General features: G+C 48.1%; 1 long non-coding RNA gene across 1 annotated transcript in view; it reads left to right on the forward strand.

The window, feature by feature from the left end:
- The window catches only part of LOC139049559 (uncharacterized), a 29,689-nt gene extending 11,560 nt beyond the window's left edge, over positions 1-18,129 (forward strand). Inside the window, exons 2-3 of the long non-coding RNA XR_011508400.1 lie at positions 12,193-12,404; positions 17,934-18,129. This is a non-coding gene — a long non-coding RNA (uncharacterized lncRNA). The remainder of the gene's footprint in view (positions 1-12,192; positions 12,405-17,933) is intronic.
- The last annotated feature ends 1,207 nt before the right edge of the window (positions 18,130-19,336 follow it).

Genomic DNA, 19,336 nt, shown 5'->3' on the forward strand with positions numbered 1-19,336 from the left:
GTATGTAGTGACAGTTGTCCTAGGCTCTAACTTAAGAGAAAGTAGAAGAGTAAGGCGCTGTTTACTTGTGTGTTTTGCATCAGTGTTCTTTTGCTAACTCTGTATTTGACTGTGTAAATATTTCCGTTGCAATAAATCTTCAAGTTTTGTTACCTCCAACCTGCCTCCTGCTTCATCAACGCCGATAAACACCTTGAAGAGACTTTGGTCGACTTCAAGGAGAAAAGAACACAATCAAAAAACTTAACTGGCAGATGTCCACCTTTCCACTTGTTCACTTTTATCTGTGTTTCTCTTGTTTGATCTTGCCAATACTCATCGTCTCATCGTTATTTTTATCATATTCCAGCGGGACGCCTAGGTATTTACCGGGTGTCGTCAGCCACTTCGCGTTGGCGAAAGTGACCGGGGTGGAAACCAGTCTCCTTACCAGGAGCCAAGGCACTTTCCCCAGTTTACCATGCTTCCAGTCACCTTGCCGAAACCCTTCACTACAGAAATAGCTGCAGCTACACTCTCTTTATCTGTACAACAAACTGCGACGTCATCCGCATATGCCAGAATTTTAACTTCCGATGCATTTAATCTGAAGTCGTGAATGTTGCTGCTTTCAATGATCGCTAGGCACATTGTTTCTATGTATATATTGAACAGAAGGGGACTCGGGAGGCAGCCCTGGCGTACAGAACGCTTTAGGGTAATGGGGGCCCCCACCGACTTGTTAACAATGACTCGCGTAGTGCAGTTCCGGTACGCCAAAGCTACCCCATCTCTAATGATGGATCCGACATTAATGTAGTCTAGGATGTGAAGCAAAATATCATGAGGTACACAATCGAACGCTTTCTCAAGATCGATCTGTAGAATTGCTACCCCTGCTTGCATAACGTCGCAGCACTTCATCACGCACCGCATATTATGTATATTAGTCACAATCGAACGCCCCATAATTCCACATGGTTGGTGAGAACCAACCAACTCCTTAATTACTTTCTGTAGTCGCCTTCCTAGCACTTTCATCAAAATTTTATAATCACAATTAGTTAAAGATATAGGCCTGTATGAGGAAACCAATCTTAACTTGTCTGTCTCTTCTGTCTTTGGTATTAATTCAGTATGTGCTTCCCCAAAAGACCGGGGCAGGACATTTAGTTCGTGAGCCTTATTAAAAAAAACTGTAAGCAGATGAGACAATTCTTTTTTAAACGTCTTGTAAACCGAAGCGCTCAGACCGTCAGGCCCTGGCGACTTGCCGAGATTCCGGTTATCTATAGCATTTTCTACTTCCGTTTGTGATATGGGTGATTCCATCTTTGTTCAGGTGTCATCTTGCAGTCGTGGCATTCTCTCAAGAAATTCTTTAAACTTCTCTGCATTCACAGGTCTAGAAGCAAAAAGCGCTTCGTAATGCCGAGCAAAAGCACGTCCTATGCTGTCATTGTATGTCATTACTATCCCGTTATCTTCAATAACATCTATATAGTTCCGCCGGGCGCGACTTTTTTCGAGTCCAAGTGCGCGTTTTGTTGGACATTCATCTATAGCCATCGCTTCTACCCTTGCTCTCACTTGCGCTCCTCGATAATGGTTCTCATCATAAAGCTCCAGTTTCTGTTTGATACTACGCAGATCTTCGGCATACACACTTGGCGTTTCGCATTCAAGCGCTGTCAGCTTTTCAAAAATCATCTTGCGCTCTTTCTCTTTCTGTTTGGCTTCAAACAATAAATGCTGGATCTTTCTATCGCTTTAATTTTTATCTGTTGCTTAAAAATTTCCCACTGCTCTCCTATTCTGTCCCCACTATCTTCATGGATATTCTTAATTGCATGAATCACAGCTTCATTGAAAGATTTTACCTTTATAAATTGGAATTCAATTTCCGTTGCTCCCATGAAAAGCTTTTGCTCTCTTTCCTTGATCCTATTTGACATTTTACAAGGCAGTGATCTGTAAAATAAATTGGCGAAACACCATAACTGTGACACTTTGGGATCGTATCCACTGACAGGTACAGTCGGTCCAAGCGGGCATGGCTGTTGCCCTGAAAATGATTGTACTTCACAGCTCGGCAGCCCTTCAGGCACTCTGCAATATCCTCTAGCTCATGATCTGCAATCATTTGTGGCAACACATCACTGCTTTTGTCTCTAACCATTCTTCCAGTTGACCTATCATTTGAGTTCAAAACGCAATTAAAATCCCCAACCAAAACAAGCTGCTTATCGATGCATAGATACTGTCTTAGGTGAGAAAAGAAATTAACGCCTTCCTGCGCCACACTTGGAGCATAAACACACATAACACATCATGCAATATCACTATATGTGAAATTACACAGCACAAATCTACAGCAAGAACACGGAGAAACGTTTTGCTCTGACAGTCCTGGATTCCTTCGAACAAGGAGGACGCACCCAGCGGAACTGCCGATAGCGTGGCTCACAACGGCGTAGTACCGTGCAGTGAACCCCCCCCCCCCCCCCAGCATGTTCGCAGTCTCCTCTTCTCCTTCCACTTTGGTCTCCTGCACAGCCAAAACGTCCAGATCCTTCTTCCACTAACAACCGGTACAGTTGATTTTGTTTTTTTCCTAGAGGCGAGACCTCGAACGTTTAAAGTGGCGATTGCAAGTGACGTTTGAGAAGCCATCGTTGATTTCTGGAAACGGTAGGCCCGGAGCAGGGCGCTTACATTGCGCGTCTAGCTCAATGCTAGACGCCTCCGGGACCGCCCGGTGAGATGGTCTTACTACTTTGCGAAAGTGGCTTGTCGTCAACTTTTCTATCCGCCATGCCCTCAGGCGCGCCAACCTTGTCTCCTTGGCTTATGGCGTCTTCCAGGGGTCTTTTAACTGCCGAGCTGATGCCAGTACTCCCCGTGACGCCCCTGGCATTCGATGACTCACCGAAAGCGTTCATGTCGACACTTGAACTACGAGGGACGCTTTTCACCACCACCCTTTTAGACACTTCGTTTGTGGGAGTTTCGGCTACTTGAGAACTTACTTCTTTAGCAGAGTCGTCTCTTCCCTCAGCCATTTTTGCCGCAGAGTCCGGCGGGCTGTGTACTGCCTCTGATCGACCTTCACTTGCTGGAGTTGCATCGCAATGCGGCCCAGCTGTGCTCACATCCCCGCTACCTTTCGCTGCGTCCTCCACCTCGGTCACGTCCATAATGTCCACCGTTGAATCCTCCTCACCGGCGTTGCGGTCACTGCGGTGTAGGAACGAACGCACTCGGCGTCAACGTGACCGACACGCCGGCAATGTGAGCAACGTGGCATCTTGCACTCGCGACGCACATGTCCCGAACCATGGCAGCGCAAACACTGCATAGGCCGACCTGGTGCAACCAACAGCGCTAGTTCACCGGCGACGCGAATCTGGTATGGCGGGTCGTCAACCTTGAGACCACTCTTGAGCTTCAGGAGCACAGTCCGAGAAGTCGATCCTTTCTCGTTCACTCCTTCCGCACGCCAGCGTTCCCGAGTAACCTCGGTCACTTTGCCAAACGCCGCCAACACCGTACGCACGTCGTCGTCCGCAACGCTGTGTAGCAACCAATGAAGCCGAAGCCTCACCTGCTGCTCCTGCGGGTCGATGACGAGACAGCGTCACCCTTTGACCTGAAGTTCTTTAAATCCAGCCAACTGCTTCGTCGCCTTTGGGCTGTTTAATGTCACCGCCCACACATGGTTGATCTGGTAGGCACCCAAAGCCACAACGTCAGGGAGCAGCCGTTCCTTGTGCAAAGCGTCCCGGAAATCTTCGACCCTGAAGGGCCGTGCTCGTACATCTCCGTGCAAGAACAATGGGTTCAAAATGACGCGTCCTGTTGGCAAATGCGGCAAAATAATCTGCAAATCCTTCTCGTCTTCTGCTACCATCCTGTTACCGCGCTCCGGGTGGGCCACTGAGACCGCTCGTGAAGAGCCCGACATTCCGCGTCCGCACACCTCGGTGGCTGAAGAGGAAGTGACTCAGCCATGAGTTCGATGTTTCGAAGCGGCAAAAAAGCGCCTCTAGTCAAAGCGGTGTTGCCTTAGAAACGCGCCGTAGAAAGTTATACTGCGCTGTATTTCAGTAAATATGCGAATATAAATTACAGAAGTCGCAGTTAAACGAGTAGCGAAGTACGTTTCCGCTACATTTCTTTTGCGCTTGGCGCACACGCAGAGCCATCTTGCAGCAAACGCAGAAGATCCCCTCCTCACAATGTACTGCGCTGCCCGGACAGGTGACGCGCCACTCGCCCGCTTCTGAAGCTGTGTTGAAGCTGAAGCTGTGCAGGGTGATATGGGCTGCACTAGTTTTGAAGTTAGGGAAGCTCGCAGTAAAATTGAGTGTGAAGCACGGCTAAGGAATATGGAAGAAAGAAATCGGCTGGGAAAGTGTTCAGGTATCTGTACAGGAAAAACATTGATTCACAGTGGAGGAAAAGAACTAGGAAGCTTACCAGCAAGTATGCGGCCTGTAGGGTGGGCAACACAGCCACAAAGAAGGTCAAGCGGTAAGTAAGAGAGGCTGAAATAATCTCATAGGCAGCGCCAATGGAAAAGACACTTGCCATGAGTAACTACTTAAGAGGAAAAAATGAAATCAGGAAAGAAACAATTTATGATTAACTCAGAGAAGTTCATTACTTTTCGAAGCGAGATCGGGATGCGTTAGAACATGTACCTATAAAGCAAGATATAAGGCGGAAGAAGAAGCATGGTGCTTGCTGCGGTGAAGCTAGGGAGACTATGGAGCATATTTTATTAAAATGTGAAGACGTCTACCCAGCGGTCGAGTTGGGCGCCACTGGCCTCCTTGAAGCACTTGGGTTCAGCGAGAGCAGTGGAAAAGTAAACATGTCCACAATAGGCATTAGTAAGATGCGATTAGAGGATTAGTGGAAGAAAAGTAGGGAAACGACAACAACGGGGACGTAAATGCACAGTTCGAAATAGGGGATCAGAAAATTTGGGTGGGGTAGTTCATAGCGTTCTTTTTTTCTTTTTAGTGTGTTACCTAGGTAGGGCATTAGGCAATATATTAGCAAGAGCTTGGTGGCGCAACCCACCGCCCCGCTCCAAAGGGGACGCTCATAACATCCATCCATCCATCTCGCCTTCGTGTCCTTTGAGCGCACTGGGGCCGTGCGGGGACCGGTGCGAGAATGCCCAAATACCGTTGCGTTAAAAAACTTTTCTCGCTCTCTCCCCTTCCAACTTCTAGCGTGCGTCACTCGAACCCTCATGTTTAGGCGACGCGGCTCCTCTTTCCGCTCACAGCGCAATTCCTAGGTGCGGCGTCCGATCCGGGACCCCTGTGACGAGATCGCTGCTCCGTAGCGCGTGTGCTGGGAAAGGTCCCCTGCGATGTGTTCCGTGCTGCTGGTAAGGAATCATGCGTCTGCGTGGTGCTCTTAAGAGAGATAGTGTACGATCCCATCGAAGCGTCAGCCCCATCATCGCATCCACCTTCATAGCGCGTCGCGGCCCGGCTGTGCGTGCCGATCCCGACGGTTGGCTCGCGTAGATCGTTTCTCCCTCCGAGACACCGAGTTCTTTGGTTCGTTTTGTCTTCATTTTCCTTGCGCAATGACGTCCTCGTAAAAAGAACTTCTCCCCACTCCGTGCAAACTACCTTGTCTTTGTGCCAGCAGCAATGCGGCCAGAAGTCTTGCACGACGATCAGACAGCCGGGCACCCTGGGTTTTCCCGCACGCTCGCAACAATACAAGTACTACTAGCCACTCGTGACCACTAACGTCACCCGCTACCTCAAGACAAGCCGGGATAGCCAGCGACGAAAAACACCACCGACAAGGCCATCACGTTTACTACAGCCGATCGAGCGTCCTTGCCGACACATTTAGCAGATTGTGGTGAATTCGCTGGGACCATTTCCGACATCAATATCTGTAAACAAGTATATCTTCGTGGCCACCGACTACTCTACGCGCTACGCCAAAACGAAAGCCCTGCCCAAAAGTAGTGTAGCGGAAGAAGCGAAATTTTTCGTCGAGAACATCCTGCTGCGACATGGCGCCACAGAAGCCTTCATCACCAGCAGAAGAACGGCCTTTACAGCGGACCTCACCCAAGCCATTCTGCAATACAGCCAGACAAGCCACAGGAGGACCACTGCTATAGTGAACTAGAACATTCTAAGTTCACTGTACCACTGCCTTCAAGGCGCAGACGAACGGCCTAAAGAACGTGTGAACAATGAACAAAACGCTCACCGACATGTTAGCGATGTATGTCGACATCGAACACAATATGTGGAATGCCGCCGTCCCGTTCATAACCTTTGCTCACAACACGGCTGTGCAAGAAACAGCGCAGATCGCGCCGTACAAGCTGGTTTGCGGCAGGAACTCAACCACGACTCTCCACGCCATGCTGCCGCACGTCATCGACGAAGTGTATCTGGAAGTCGCCGCCTACCTTCACCGCGTCGATGAAGCCCGACAGCTCACCCGCCTGCCGATCAAGGACCAGCGGAGGGCCGAAAGCCGACACTACAACCTTCGACAACGTTACGTCGAGTGCCAGTCCTGCGACCGTGTTTGGGTTTGGACTCCAATGCGCCGACTAATGCTTAGCGAGAAGCTTTTGCGACACTATTTCGGTCCCTACAAGATCACGTGACGTATTCCCGCACAGGACATGAAGTCGTGCTAGACGCTATTCTGAAATCACAGCGCCGCCAATCACAGCCTGAACTATTCAATGTTATCCACCTGAAGTCTTCCTGTCAACGCTAACTCAGAATTTGGGGGGGGGAGGGGGGACCAGGCAATATCACAGTTGGTTGTAACCACAGGTGCTAAGCTTGGCACGGATAATAGAAGACTGTTTTTGCTTGTTGACTGCTGTGGACTGACTTCTTGCTCGTGTGAAATAATTTGTGCCTCAGTGTACATTTACGAGAATTAGTTCATGTATTGTTTTGTGCAAAAATATTTGTGTTTTCGGTCGCACGCCCGTTTAGGAGAGTTTTTTATCTTTCACAAAGAAGCGGGAAGAGGGGAGTTATCTTGTGCGAGGTATTCAGATGCGGGTAGGCGGTGTCCGGGGTGCTGTGTGGCGCCTGTCGGAAACGACGCGAGCACAACGAAGACGACCAAGAGGCAATGATGTTTGCGTGTGGCGAACGGAAGGTAAAGAAACAGGAGACGGAAAATTAGCGAACGAAGAAATTGGACCAATAGCGATTTAACAGGCGGAGAATGAGAAAAAGGAAAAAGAAATGCCGAGAGAAGCACAAGGAACAGCACAGGATTGAGGCTACATCATCATCATCATCATCATCATCAGAAGCGAGCAGTGCCAGGCAGCAAGAGCTCGTCGTGCTCCCGTGCCGAAGCCCAGCTGCTACCTGGTTACTCCATTTACCTGGCCATTCCTCAGCCGGCCACGGTGCCCTGCACTTGTACTGGTACGAATTCTAGCCCTGGGCCTTCCCTTGGATGTCCGGGACTAGACTATGCCAGGCCTACCCAGCGGTTCGTTCCTAGGCCTTCCATGACCCGTCCGGCCATATCACGCTCATACCTGGCGTAATCGTGAAGCGGAATATACCGACCCGCCAACAATACATTGACGTCCACCAGGTGAACATTCACAAGCAATATTTATCGCGGCCTGCGACTACATAATTCTTTGAGACCTTACTAGTTGATTCTATGGGACTTTCGCTCTATTATTCAGGTGTGTAGTGCTTACATGTTTTACTAGTGTTTCTCATCGCTTCACCTCGCTCGTTCTTTCTTTAAAGGTCACTGAAAATGCAAATTACCTCGTTCCTCTCGGTAATGAAAGTTTCGCATCCATTAGTCATGTTTGAGCCCAGCTCTCACAGGGAGGGCGTATACCTCATTCGCGATTTTGTTCAGGCTACGCTAATCGACGCAGAAATGCAGAATTCTATCCTCCTTCTTCGCCAAGAATACAAGAGATGCCCACGAGCTTTTCGACAGCTGCATGATGTTGTCGTGCAGCTTTTCGTCAATTTGTTGTTTTATATAGATTTGTTATGTGAGGTGCGCGACATGGTGCAGTGGTCGGGACGGACAGGAGCAGAACAGGGGTGCGCGCGCCGAGGCGAATTCCGTGCTGGAAGGAGAAAAACGACAATGCCGAAGAGCGTCCGGCATGTGAACGCGCGACGCAAGAAAAGCAACTAAAAGAAGAAAAGCCAACCAATTAGGAAAGACCACGCGGCGTCAGCCAGCCAGTCGGAGAATCCCTAATCGGCAAGAGAGAAGAAAAAGCGTGGTGCGCTGGCAAAAGGGGGGAGACGCAGAAGAGACGCCGGGAGAGTTCCAGGAAGCGACGCCAGGAGGAGGTCAACCACCGGACCGGGAGTTGAAGACGGGCCGTCGGGTTCCGGACCCGAGCCACTAGAACTTCTCCCGACCAGGGCCTCCTGCCAGCCCGTTCCTGTGCGTCGCCCGTCTACCCGATCGTGCCGCCAGCTGCTCAAGGCCGGTGAGCTTCTGCGCCCGTGGGCAGAACGAGACCAGTCGGGCTACGGGCCCGAGTTCTACGCCAGCTGCCGGCCAGAACGCCGCCACCGTCTGCTCGTGCCACCAAGCCACCTGCTTTACCTCTCCAAGCCAGAGCTGGCTCACTCCGGTCGCCCGTCAGTCAACTTACACCACGACCTTTGGTGAGGCCAGCGCAACTGCTTGCGCAAACTTGTCGCCGCCTCTCCGCATTGAGACTGTTATGCGTCCACGCCGTTGTGGCAATCCCGTACTCGCACACTAGTTAGCTTCACACTAGCCCTAAATATGTCTTACCGCCGTGATGTCTGTTTGAGAGTTAGTTTATTCTTTCTATTTCTTTCTATAATTTCTTTTACGCTTCTAGTTTCGTTAAAAGTATTTGTGTGTGTGTTCAAAACCGACGGCTTTGTCCTCAATTGGGTTCTCGGACGCTCCGCCTAAAAGAACCGTTAAAACCTTTGAGTACACGAACCCTTGTCCCCATATTTGGGCATCACGAGATTCATGTTTGTGCGTCAAAACAGCGTAAAGGCACTGGCGGAGGAGTGGAGCGCATTTTTCGGTTATTATGCGATGCTTAGCAACTGCTGTTTCTCGGATCCTTGATGACGACGAAAAGCAATCCTCATATGGCAGGAAGATACCATTGAGCTGTTGTTGCTTATGACAGGGAAAAGGTGGATCAATATCAAAGTGTGGTTCAAGGCCAGGCGCCGTCGTTATATCTTCGGCAAAATCGAAACGGAAACAAGTGCATCGCTGACTGCTGCAACTTCTTCCTGGTATGCCATATTCGTGCATTCCTCAGGTATTTATGTTCGTGGCTGAAGTTCGTCACGAATAGTTCTGCTTTTCCTATACTTAACTCTGCGATACCGCTTGCAGCGCCAATTTGACATTCGACCAGCAGCTGTTCGTCGCTCTAGACGATGGATATGATGCCTCCGGCTGCTTCACTGGCAACGAAAATCATGATGCAGGCGCGACGCGCGACACTGACTCGGGTCTTCAAGTAATCTTAGGGCGCGATTACTGTGAGAACGCTGTGGCGGTATCGCATGGCTTGTCTACAAAGTTATCGATTTTCGGTCGATGACTTCACCACGTTGACTCAGGAAATATATGCCGAGGATTACGACTTATGAGCATTGTTGCAGGACAACGATGGTCGCAGGCTAAGCCCGGTCATCAACTGTAACCCTTGCCATGCAGAGTGCGGTCAGCGTTATTAAGTGTCCTCCAGCTGCAAAGATTTGATGGCCTTCCTAGGCACTCAAGACTTTCGTCAACTTGTCGGCCAAGGAAGGGTACAGCGCCAGGAGAGCAGTCGGCTCCTGTACAGACTAAAGTAGTGACGCTGTGACCATCAACCAGAACATCAAGCTCGGTAGTTATTAGCCTTACATCGCAGAGAGTGTCATGCACGTCGCGTCGTCAGGTCTCCTTTTTGCATATTCCTCGCTTCGAGGAGGCACATACCCCGGATTGTTTTTTTCAAAAGGGAGGGAGGCGCATCCCCAAGGTAACATTTCTATGCAAATGAGGGGGGTGTACTTTTAGTATCAGAAACATTCATAAATCCCACTGTTCACATAAAGGCGCGTACTCCCACTAAAGAGAAATGAAATAAGGTGGATTTCACAAGTGCGCCGGTGATATACACCTATCCTTTACATGACAAACCAGGAACCACATCAAATTGGCTCGCGCAGGAAAGAAACGCAGCAACGAAACAGCCGAGAACAATTAAGCAAGAGAAAGCGTAAAATGAGGATTTCTAGTACTGTGTTTCTAATTAGCTCTGGAAAAATTATCGAGAGCGATATATTCGTTGATCAATCACAGTTATTTGTGCACCTAGTTTACTTCTCTACCAAGTTAGGTGCCAAAACCGACTCGTATCGTTATTTGGGAAGTTGCTTAATGAAGCGTGGCCACCAGTCCCGTACAACCACGTAGAGCGCTGGACGCTGCGGTTCTAGGCGCACTATGACACCGCGGAAGGTTAGAAAAACATCCACATAAACACAGCAGAGAAGTGGCTTCATCAGGCGGCTCGAATGATAACTTTAGAAGTTTCATTCAAAACACATAGAACAAGTCTTCACATGCGCGCCATTTTCTCCACTTCCTTTTTAAATAAAAAAAACTTCGTGGATAAATATTTTCACAAACAGCGGGTAAATTTGTTATTTTTAGCTTTTATTTCCTGTTTGGCTGTTTCCTCGGCTCTCTCTCTCCATAGATAGCTTAATTTTTTCAATTTCTCGCTACTCTTTTCTTCGGTTGCCGATTTTGCACGAAAAGTGCTCTACAATGAAGGATAAAACCCACACTAGATAACGGGCGACATTATTATTTCTTATGGATTCAACGGTTATTGCACGGTTTGATTGAAATTTCGAATTTTCGGGGGACGGCTGTGAAACATGGATCGTTGAAAAAATACCAGCGCGGCCTTGTGAGCGGCAGCACGTTGAGATTTCGAAACAAGGATCGAAATAAGGAGAGAGACGAAAATATTCCGCCATCTCTTAGCTGAGAGAATAGCGAGCTGTTTCACACCATCAGTTCAGTGGCCTTTTCCTAGACCCGTGAGTGATCGTTTTGACGCCTCGGCCATAATATTGCAACAGCAGTCCAGTGTTGACCGCCGAATAGCTGTCAAGTCTCAGGACTGGTTTTGCGTCGCTTTATGGCGGCGTGGGCGGAGTAGAGGTAAGAGAGGGAGGAGAATGCCGCTTAATTTTGGAGAACTATACATGACGCAGCTTGTCGTTATAGTTGTTGTTGAACGCGCGGATCTTTCGTAAGTTTCCAGCCAGCTTTCCGGGTTACGAATGAAGATCCGCGGGAGGTCGGTGGTTCACTGGGCTGCTGCAACACGTTCGGTGTAAGTGCCACTGACGCTGCCATTGTGGCTTCTGTCGTGGCACTTATCGCTCATCTGAGGAACAAGTTCTTGCTCCGGGGACAGATATTGTAGCCTGCAGCTGGCTTGATGTGGGGCGGCGCTGGCGTTCTCTTAAAGGTTCTCGCCCGTCCCACGGCTTTGCGGGGGCGTCCGGTACATGAACGCAAAGCGCCTCTACCAGATGCCACGTTCTAGTGACGATGAACTAAGGAGCTAAAACTGTGAATCATGAAACAAACTCTTTATTGAACGGATCTGACCCCACAACAGAAAGTGACATTAAAAGTAAAACCATAGCGGTGAGCACAGTCGGCGATCGTCGAAATCTGATGGGTGTGCTAAGCATGCCAGCAGAATCGCTGTTGCCTGCGTACCTTGTATAACGCACTGCAGAATTCGGATCGCGCGTACAATCTGGTCAGACAACGTGCTATAACAAAAGACAACGAATACAACCACCCATAACCTTCCAGAAACTTCCTATATATGGAGGCGCGTCCTCCGCCGAGCGATAACGTTCAACGTTTGGTAGCAGCTGAAAAGCGGTCACCGGAAAAAGATGAACAAGTGCATGTGTCTGTATGCCGTCAATATGTAAGTCCCATTTCATTCGGAACACCACATGTACAGTTTCAGCCATGGCTAAATCGCATATTCTTATTTTCTTGTGTGGAAAACATTTGAAAGTAAGTGAAACAGATCTTGCGGTGGTTGAACGCTTGCATTTTTTTTTCATCTATATTCACAAGGAATGACTTTTTCACGGCGCGCAGGCGCTGATACAGTCTTCATCGCAAATCCTTCACCCAGCGGCCAAACGGCAGACTCTACTTCAAGCCGGTAGCCATCGACTTCCCCAAGACGTGGCCAGGGAGGATCACAGCCCGACCCCTACAGCTGAACTATTTCGCCAATAGCGACGTTCCGCATCGACAACCTTGCATCAGTCTTAAGACGTGGACTTGCTGAACCTATCAAAACGCAGGTATGCCCATTTCTTTTTGTTTCTAGAACAGGTGCCTGAAATTTTGAAATTTGCAGTTTCAGCTAAAATACTACGCAGTTAGACATAACTACACCATTCATATGACACGCAACGCACACGCAGCCGGTGTTCCCAAAACTACTACCGCCCGGATTTTTCAGTGACGCAGCCGTGAAATAATTTCCTCGTAAGCCCAGCATAACGAAAGCCCGAACAGCGCTTCCACCCGAGCTATTGAAGCGTATCTGATCGGAAACTGATCCTCGATACTTGCACTGGCCTTGGATATCAGCGCACAAAGCGATCTGTCATGCCGAGGGCTTGCGTTTAGTAGAGGAACGAAATGCGAAAACACTCGTCTACGCAGACTTGGGTGCACGTTAAAAAATCCCAGGTGCTCCAAATTTCCGGAGTCCTCCACTACTTCATGCCTCATAATCAGATCGTGGATTTGGCACGTAAAACACCATAATAATGTTGCGTGAAATACACGAGTAGGCCTCTTGGGCTGTGGACTTGTACAAGAGGCAAGCACATGTAGCACGAAACTGGCTTGTGAAGAACCGATGCGTAAGTTACGCGTATAGGAAGAAGTTTACAGAATTAAGAGCGCGTTTGCGCAGGCACTTTACGAGGAACAAAAACTGAAACAGGTTTCGGGCTTAACATCTCCCGATGCTCTACTTTCTGTCACAGCGGACTCCGTCGTAGAGAACTCCGGCTTGTGCATTATCGCCTGTGGTTCGTTACCACGCGCTAGAAGCACGGTATGCATGATAAACAGCCCTAATGCAATGTACCACATCGTTTCGCAACTCACTCTTCTTGAGGCTGGTTTTCGATATGGCGGTCGTAAATTCTCACCTTTATGGTAATACACAGGCGGCTCTCCACGTCGCTGGTGTGGACTGTCGTCGCTTCAGAAAGCGTGTTCCTAGATATCTGGTATATCCTACAGAGTGACACTATATACACCTGCTAGTGTACATCGTGTATATGTGCCTGAAAAAAGCATTAAAATGTTCAACAAGGCACAAAAAACCAGCGTAGTAGCCGGCGCTATAAAGGCGACAACGGTGGCCCACACTGCTCTGCTGGTATGTCCACATACGACAATCCTGAGGCGGTGTTTTTTTCTTCCTCTCTATATCTCACTGTGTGCATCTTGTGCGCTGCTTTTGTTGCACAGGCTGGTCCTTTATGAAAGGGAACACGTGAGCGCGTGGCCCGTGCTCTGTGAAGGCTGCTTAGAGCGCCAGCACGTGGCAGCAAGCAGAAGCACATCTGCTTGTGGCGTCATCTACTGGCGGACAGAATAACCAGTCGTGGTTGATAAGCAAGTGCCTGCTGGAATCAGCTGGAATCCCCCCATCCCTCCTCGTATGTCTGTTGGGCGAGGAGCGGGGCCTGCACCTCAATGCCTGCTCCTAGCAAACCGCGTTGTATACGCAAGTGCACTGAAAACGCGGAATCGTCAATATACGCCTGTTTGTTATTAGGCACTCCTGGGGTACCCGTGTTAATGCGTAAGCATTCTAGGCCTTCTTCCCTCGGAACCTTGTCCGTCTGTCAGTCCGTTCGACCAGTTTTCTGTCTATAACGCGCGACAGGATGCATTGCATGCATTCATACACCTGAGGTGCTACGGAAGTGTATATGAGAATGCCTTATAACTACGTATGACTAATGAGATTGATGATATTGACAATATATAGTGAGTGCTGAGAGGTATAAGTGTAAGTAAGGTTGAAAAGGCTAATAAAATTAGTTACGATAAAATTAGTGAAGTCTAAAGGCGATTAATAGAGGGTAATTAGGAATAATGCGGCTAATCAAAATCAATTGATGTTAAAATATTAGACTAATCAAAAGTTACTAACTTTAGATCAACGGAGCCTAATCAAGGAATAAGGTTACTTTGACATTAGTTATACGGAATTCGAAATAATCTTAATTACCAATTACATATATAAACATCGTCGTGGTAATTTTAACTAAGAATAATTCATTATGTAATTCAGCAAACGTCGTCAATATATAAATAACTAAGCCTGAATATGAGTGACAAAATAATTACGCTTTTTCACCTAAGCTTACGTTTCACTTGAGTGCACATCTCTCCGAAACCGCTTCGACTCAGATGACGTTTATTCATGCTATGAGGGGATGTAGCCAGGGCTCCGTATTGCAAAAAAAAAGTACGCAGAATCTCTACTAGAGTTGTCAAAGCATGCATAAGCCAAACCCCAAATTTCAATTGGCCCACCCCCAAATTTCAGCTTGACCCACTTCCAAACTTGAGTTGTCCCACGCTCGAATGTCACGTTGGCCCACCTCCAGGTTTCTCAAAATTTCAAGTTGGCCCACCCCCAAATTTTGAGCTGGTGGCCCACCGAGCAACTTAAATTGGCCTACCCCCAAATTTATGTTGGCCTACACCCAAATTTCAAGTTGGCCCACCCTAATATTTCAACTTCGCCGACTACCAAATTTAAGTTGGTCCATCCTCAAATTTCAAGTTGGCCGACCCCGAATTTCATGTTGGCCCACCTCCAACATTCAAGTTCGTCCAACCCCCAATTTATATTGGCCCACTTCCAAATTTATGTTGCCCTACACCGAAATTTCAAGTTGGCCCACCCATACTATAGGCGTCGCCATGGATTTTCTGTGGACCCTATGTATCTGTATGGTTATACTCTCTGATCAATCTTTTTTCAATTGTTCCTCATCACTGATACAGCTACCAGTCATCTACATTTACAGTATAAGTTCTATAACGATTCGATGTCGTAACGCCGCACATCACCCATTTTTGGCCAGATACAAGGCATTACAAATTTCGCGTGGCGGACCCATCTTGGTACGGTACTCGCCAAAGAATGCTTACGCACTAAAATACGCTGGGAGTGCCTAATACCTAGCGGGCATATGTTGATCCTTCCATGTTTCCAAGGTGCTAGCATACCAGGTGCGGTTTGCTAGCAGCAGACGCTGCGTTGCAGGACCCGGCTATTGCGCATCCTCCAGGCGTGGGAGGCAGTCCACAGCCGCTTGCCTATCAGCCGTCTCTGCTTGTTCTGGCCGCCAGTAGATGGAGCTACAAGCGTATGCGCTTAAACTGGAAGAAAGCGGAAGAGAAAATTCCTAAGCGTACAGCCACAGGGCTCGACGAGGTTCCCATTAGGCTGATAAATGAACTAGGACCAAAAAGTAAGGAAGCTCTGGTGAAAGCAGTGGACAGAACATTAAAAGATAGACGAATACCAGACAGTTGGCGACAAAGCAGAATGAATTTGATTTATAAAGGAAAGGGGGGGAAAGACAGAATTCACTCCTATAGACCGTTGACCATTACACAGGCTACCAATGCAGGCAATCAAATTAAAGCTTCAAGTATGGACAGAGAATAATGGCATTTTGGGAGAGCTTCAGAATGGCTTCAGAATAGGTAGGCGTTTGGATGATAACTTGTTTGTTCTTACTCAGTGTATTGAAATATCACAAGCAGAAAGCAGACCGTTGTATGTAGCCTTTTTAGACATTACAGGAGCCTACGACAACGTGGACCGCAACATTTTGTGGGATATCCTGGAAGGGGAAGGCTTAAGTAACAATTGCATACAGCTTTTGAGAGAGATTTACCTAGAAAATACCGTTTGGGTTGAATGGGAAGGAATGAGGAGCGAGGAGAAAGTTCGTATCAACAAGGGACTGAGGCAGGGGCGCCCTTCATCCCCGCTGTTGTTTATGATGTACATGGTGAGGATGGAGAGGGCGCTAGAAGGAAGTAATATCGGGCTTAATCTCTCATACAAACAGGCGGGTACAGTAATAGAGCAGCAACTCCCAGGTTTATTTTATGCGGACGACATTGTGTTGCTAGCTAACAAACAAAGTGATTTGCAACGTCTGGCTAATATCTGTCAGACTCTAGAAATTTGACATCACCGTGATGCGTAAGTCCGGGAGGAAGCATTCTGACGCCGACTGCCTGTCGCGCACCCTTATTGGCCCGCCACTGGAAGGCGAACTGAAGAATATGGAAGAGCGGCTGAAGAATATGGAAGAAAGTAAAGGGGCTGGGAGAGTGTTTAGGTATCTGCACAGGAAAAACATTGATTCACAGTGGAGGAAAAGAACTAGGAAGCTTAGCAGCAAGTATGCGGCCTGTCGGGTGGACAACACAACAAAGATCAAGCGGAAAGTCAGAGAAGCTGAATTAATCTCATGGGTGGCGCCAATGGAAAAGTAACCTGCCATGAGTAACTACTTAAGAGGAAAAAACGAAATCAGGAAAGAAACCATTTATGATAACTCAAAGGGAAGCTCATTACTTTTCGAAGCGAGATCAGGATGCCTTAGTACGCGCACCTATAAAGCGAGATATAAGAAGGAGAAGAAGCATGTGCTTGTTGTGGTAAAGCTAGGGAAACTACGGAGCATGTTTTATTAGAATGTGAAAACGTCTACCCAGCGGTCTATTTAGGCACCACTGGCCTCCTTGAAGCCCTTGGGTTCAGAGGGAGCAGTGGCAAAGTAAACATGTCCGCAATAGACATTAGTAAGAGGCGAATGGAGGATTGGTGGAAGAAAAGTAGGGAAACGACAAAATACGGAGACGTATAAAAGCACAGTTCGCAATTGGGGATCAGAAAATTTGGGCGTGAAAGTTCATAGTGTTTTTTTGTATTTTTTCATTGTTTAACCTAGGTAGAATATTAGGCAGTATAGTAGCAAGAGCTTGGTGGCGCAACCCGCCACCCCGTTCCAAAGGGGACGCTCATAACATCCATCCATCCATCCTTCCCTTTGTTGCCTGTTGATAGTACTCTAAGCTGCCTCCGCTTTACCTCCGCAGAGCACAGGCCATGCGCTCGCGTGTTGCCTTTCATAAAGGTACACCCTGTACATGAGCGCAAAGTGCTTCTACCAGATGCGACGTTCTGGTAACGGTGAAAAACATCGGAACGAAAACTGTGACACATGAAACTAACTCTTTATTGGACGCATCTGAGCCCACAACAGAAAGTGACACTCAAAGTACAACGATAGCGGTGAGCACAGTCGGCGATCGTCCAAATCTGATGGATGTGCTAAGCGTGCGAGCATAATCGCTGGTGCCTGCGTGCCTTGTATAACGCACTGCAGAATTTGGGTCGCGCGTACAATCTGGTCACAGAACGAGCCATGACAACAGACAACGAATAGAACCGCTGATACCATTCGAGAAACTTCCGATATATGGAGGCGCGTCCTCCACCGAGCGATAACGTTCAACGTTTGGTAGCGGCTGAAAAGCGGTCACCGGAAAAAGATGAACTAGTGCATGTGTGGATATGCCGTCAATCTGTAAGTGCCATTTCATTCGGAACGCCACATGTAGAATTTCATCATGGCTAAATTGCACATTCTTATTTTTTCGTGTGGAAAACATTTGACGGTAAGTGAATCAGATCATGCGATCGTTGAACGTTTACCTTCCTTTTAATTTATATTCAACCGGAATGGCTTTTTCACGTTGCGCAGGCGCTGCTACAGTCTTCGTCACAAGCTCTTCACCCAGCAGCAGACGGCAGACTATACTTCAAGCCGGTAGCCATCGATTTCCCCAAGACATGGCCTGAGAGGATAACAGCCCGACCCCTGCAGCCGAACTATTTCGCCGATAGCGACGTTCCGCATCGACAACCCTGCATCGGTCGTAAGACATGGACTTGCTGTACTTGTCAAAACGCAGGTACGCAAATTTCTTTATTTCTAGAACGGGTGTCACAAATTATAAGTTTGCAGTTTCAGCTAAAATACTACGCAGTCAGACATAACAACAGCATTCATATGAGACGCAACGCACAGACAGCCGGATTTCCAGAAACCACTCGCGCCCGGCTTTTTCAATGACGTAGCCGTGAAATATTTTCCTCTTTACCCAGCATAGCGAAAGCCCGAACAGCGCTTCCACCCGAGTTATCGAAGCGTATAAGATCGGAAACTAATTCTTGCACAGGCCTCGGATATCAGCGCACAAAGCGATCTGTAATGCCGAGGGCTTGCGTTTGTTAGATGGGGGCGAAATGCGAAAACACTCGTCTACGCATACTTGAGTACGCGGTAAAGCATCCCAGGTGGTCCAAATTTCCGGAGTCCCCCACTACTTCGTGCCTCATAATCAGATCGTGGTTTTGGCACGTAAAACACCATAATATTTTTGCGTGAAATACACCATTGGGCCTCTTGGGCTGTGGACATGTACATATAGCACGAAACTGGCTTGTGAAGAACCGACGCGTAAGTTATGCGTATACGACCAAGTTTATGGAATTAAGAGCGCGTTTGCGCAGGCACTTACCGAGGAACAACAAAAGTCAAATACGTCTTGCGCTTAACATCTCCCAATGCTTTACTTTCTATCACAGCGGACTCCGTCGTAGAGAACTCCGGCTTGTGTATTATCGACTGTGGTTTGTTACCACGCGCTAGAAGCATGGTGTGCAACATAAACTGCCCTAAATCAATGCAGCACATGGTTTCGGAACTCACTCTTCTTGCGGCTGGTTTTCGATATGGCGGTCATAAATCCTCACCTTTATGGCAATACACAGGCCGTATCGCTGGCGTGGACTGTCGTCGCTTCAAAAAGCGTGTTCCTAAAATTCTGGTATATCCTACAGAGGTACGCTATTTACACGTGCGTACTCACATGGTGTACATGTTGTGCCTGAGAAAGCATTAAACGTTCAACAAGGCACAAAAAACCAGCGTAATAGCCGGCGCTATAACGGCGACAACGGTGGTCCATATTGCTCTGCTCGTGTGTCCACATCTGACAATCCTAAGGCACTGTTCTGCTCTCTCTCTCTCTCTCTCTCTCTCTCTCTCACGGTGTGCATCTTGTGCGCTGCTTCCGTTGTACGCAAGGAATAGGCTTGTCC

Source organism: Dermacentor albipictus, chromosome 9, assembly GCF_038994185.2.
Source record: "Dermacentor albipictus isolate Rhodes 1998 colony chromosome 9, USDA_Dalb.pri_finalv2, whole genome shotgun sequence".
In the NCBI taxonomy this organism is placed as follows: domain Eukaryota; kingdom Metazoa; phylum Arthropoda; class Arachnida; order Ixodida; family Ixodidae; genus Dermacentor; species Dermacentor albipictus.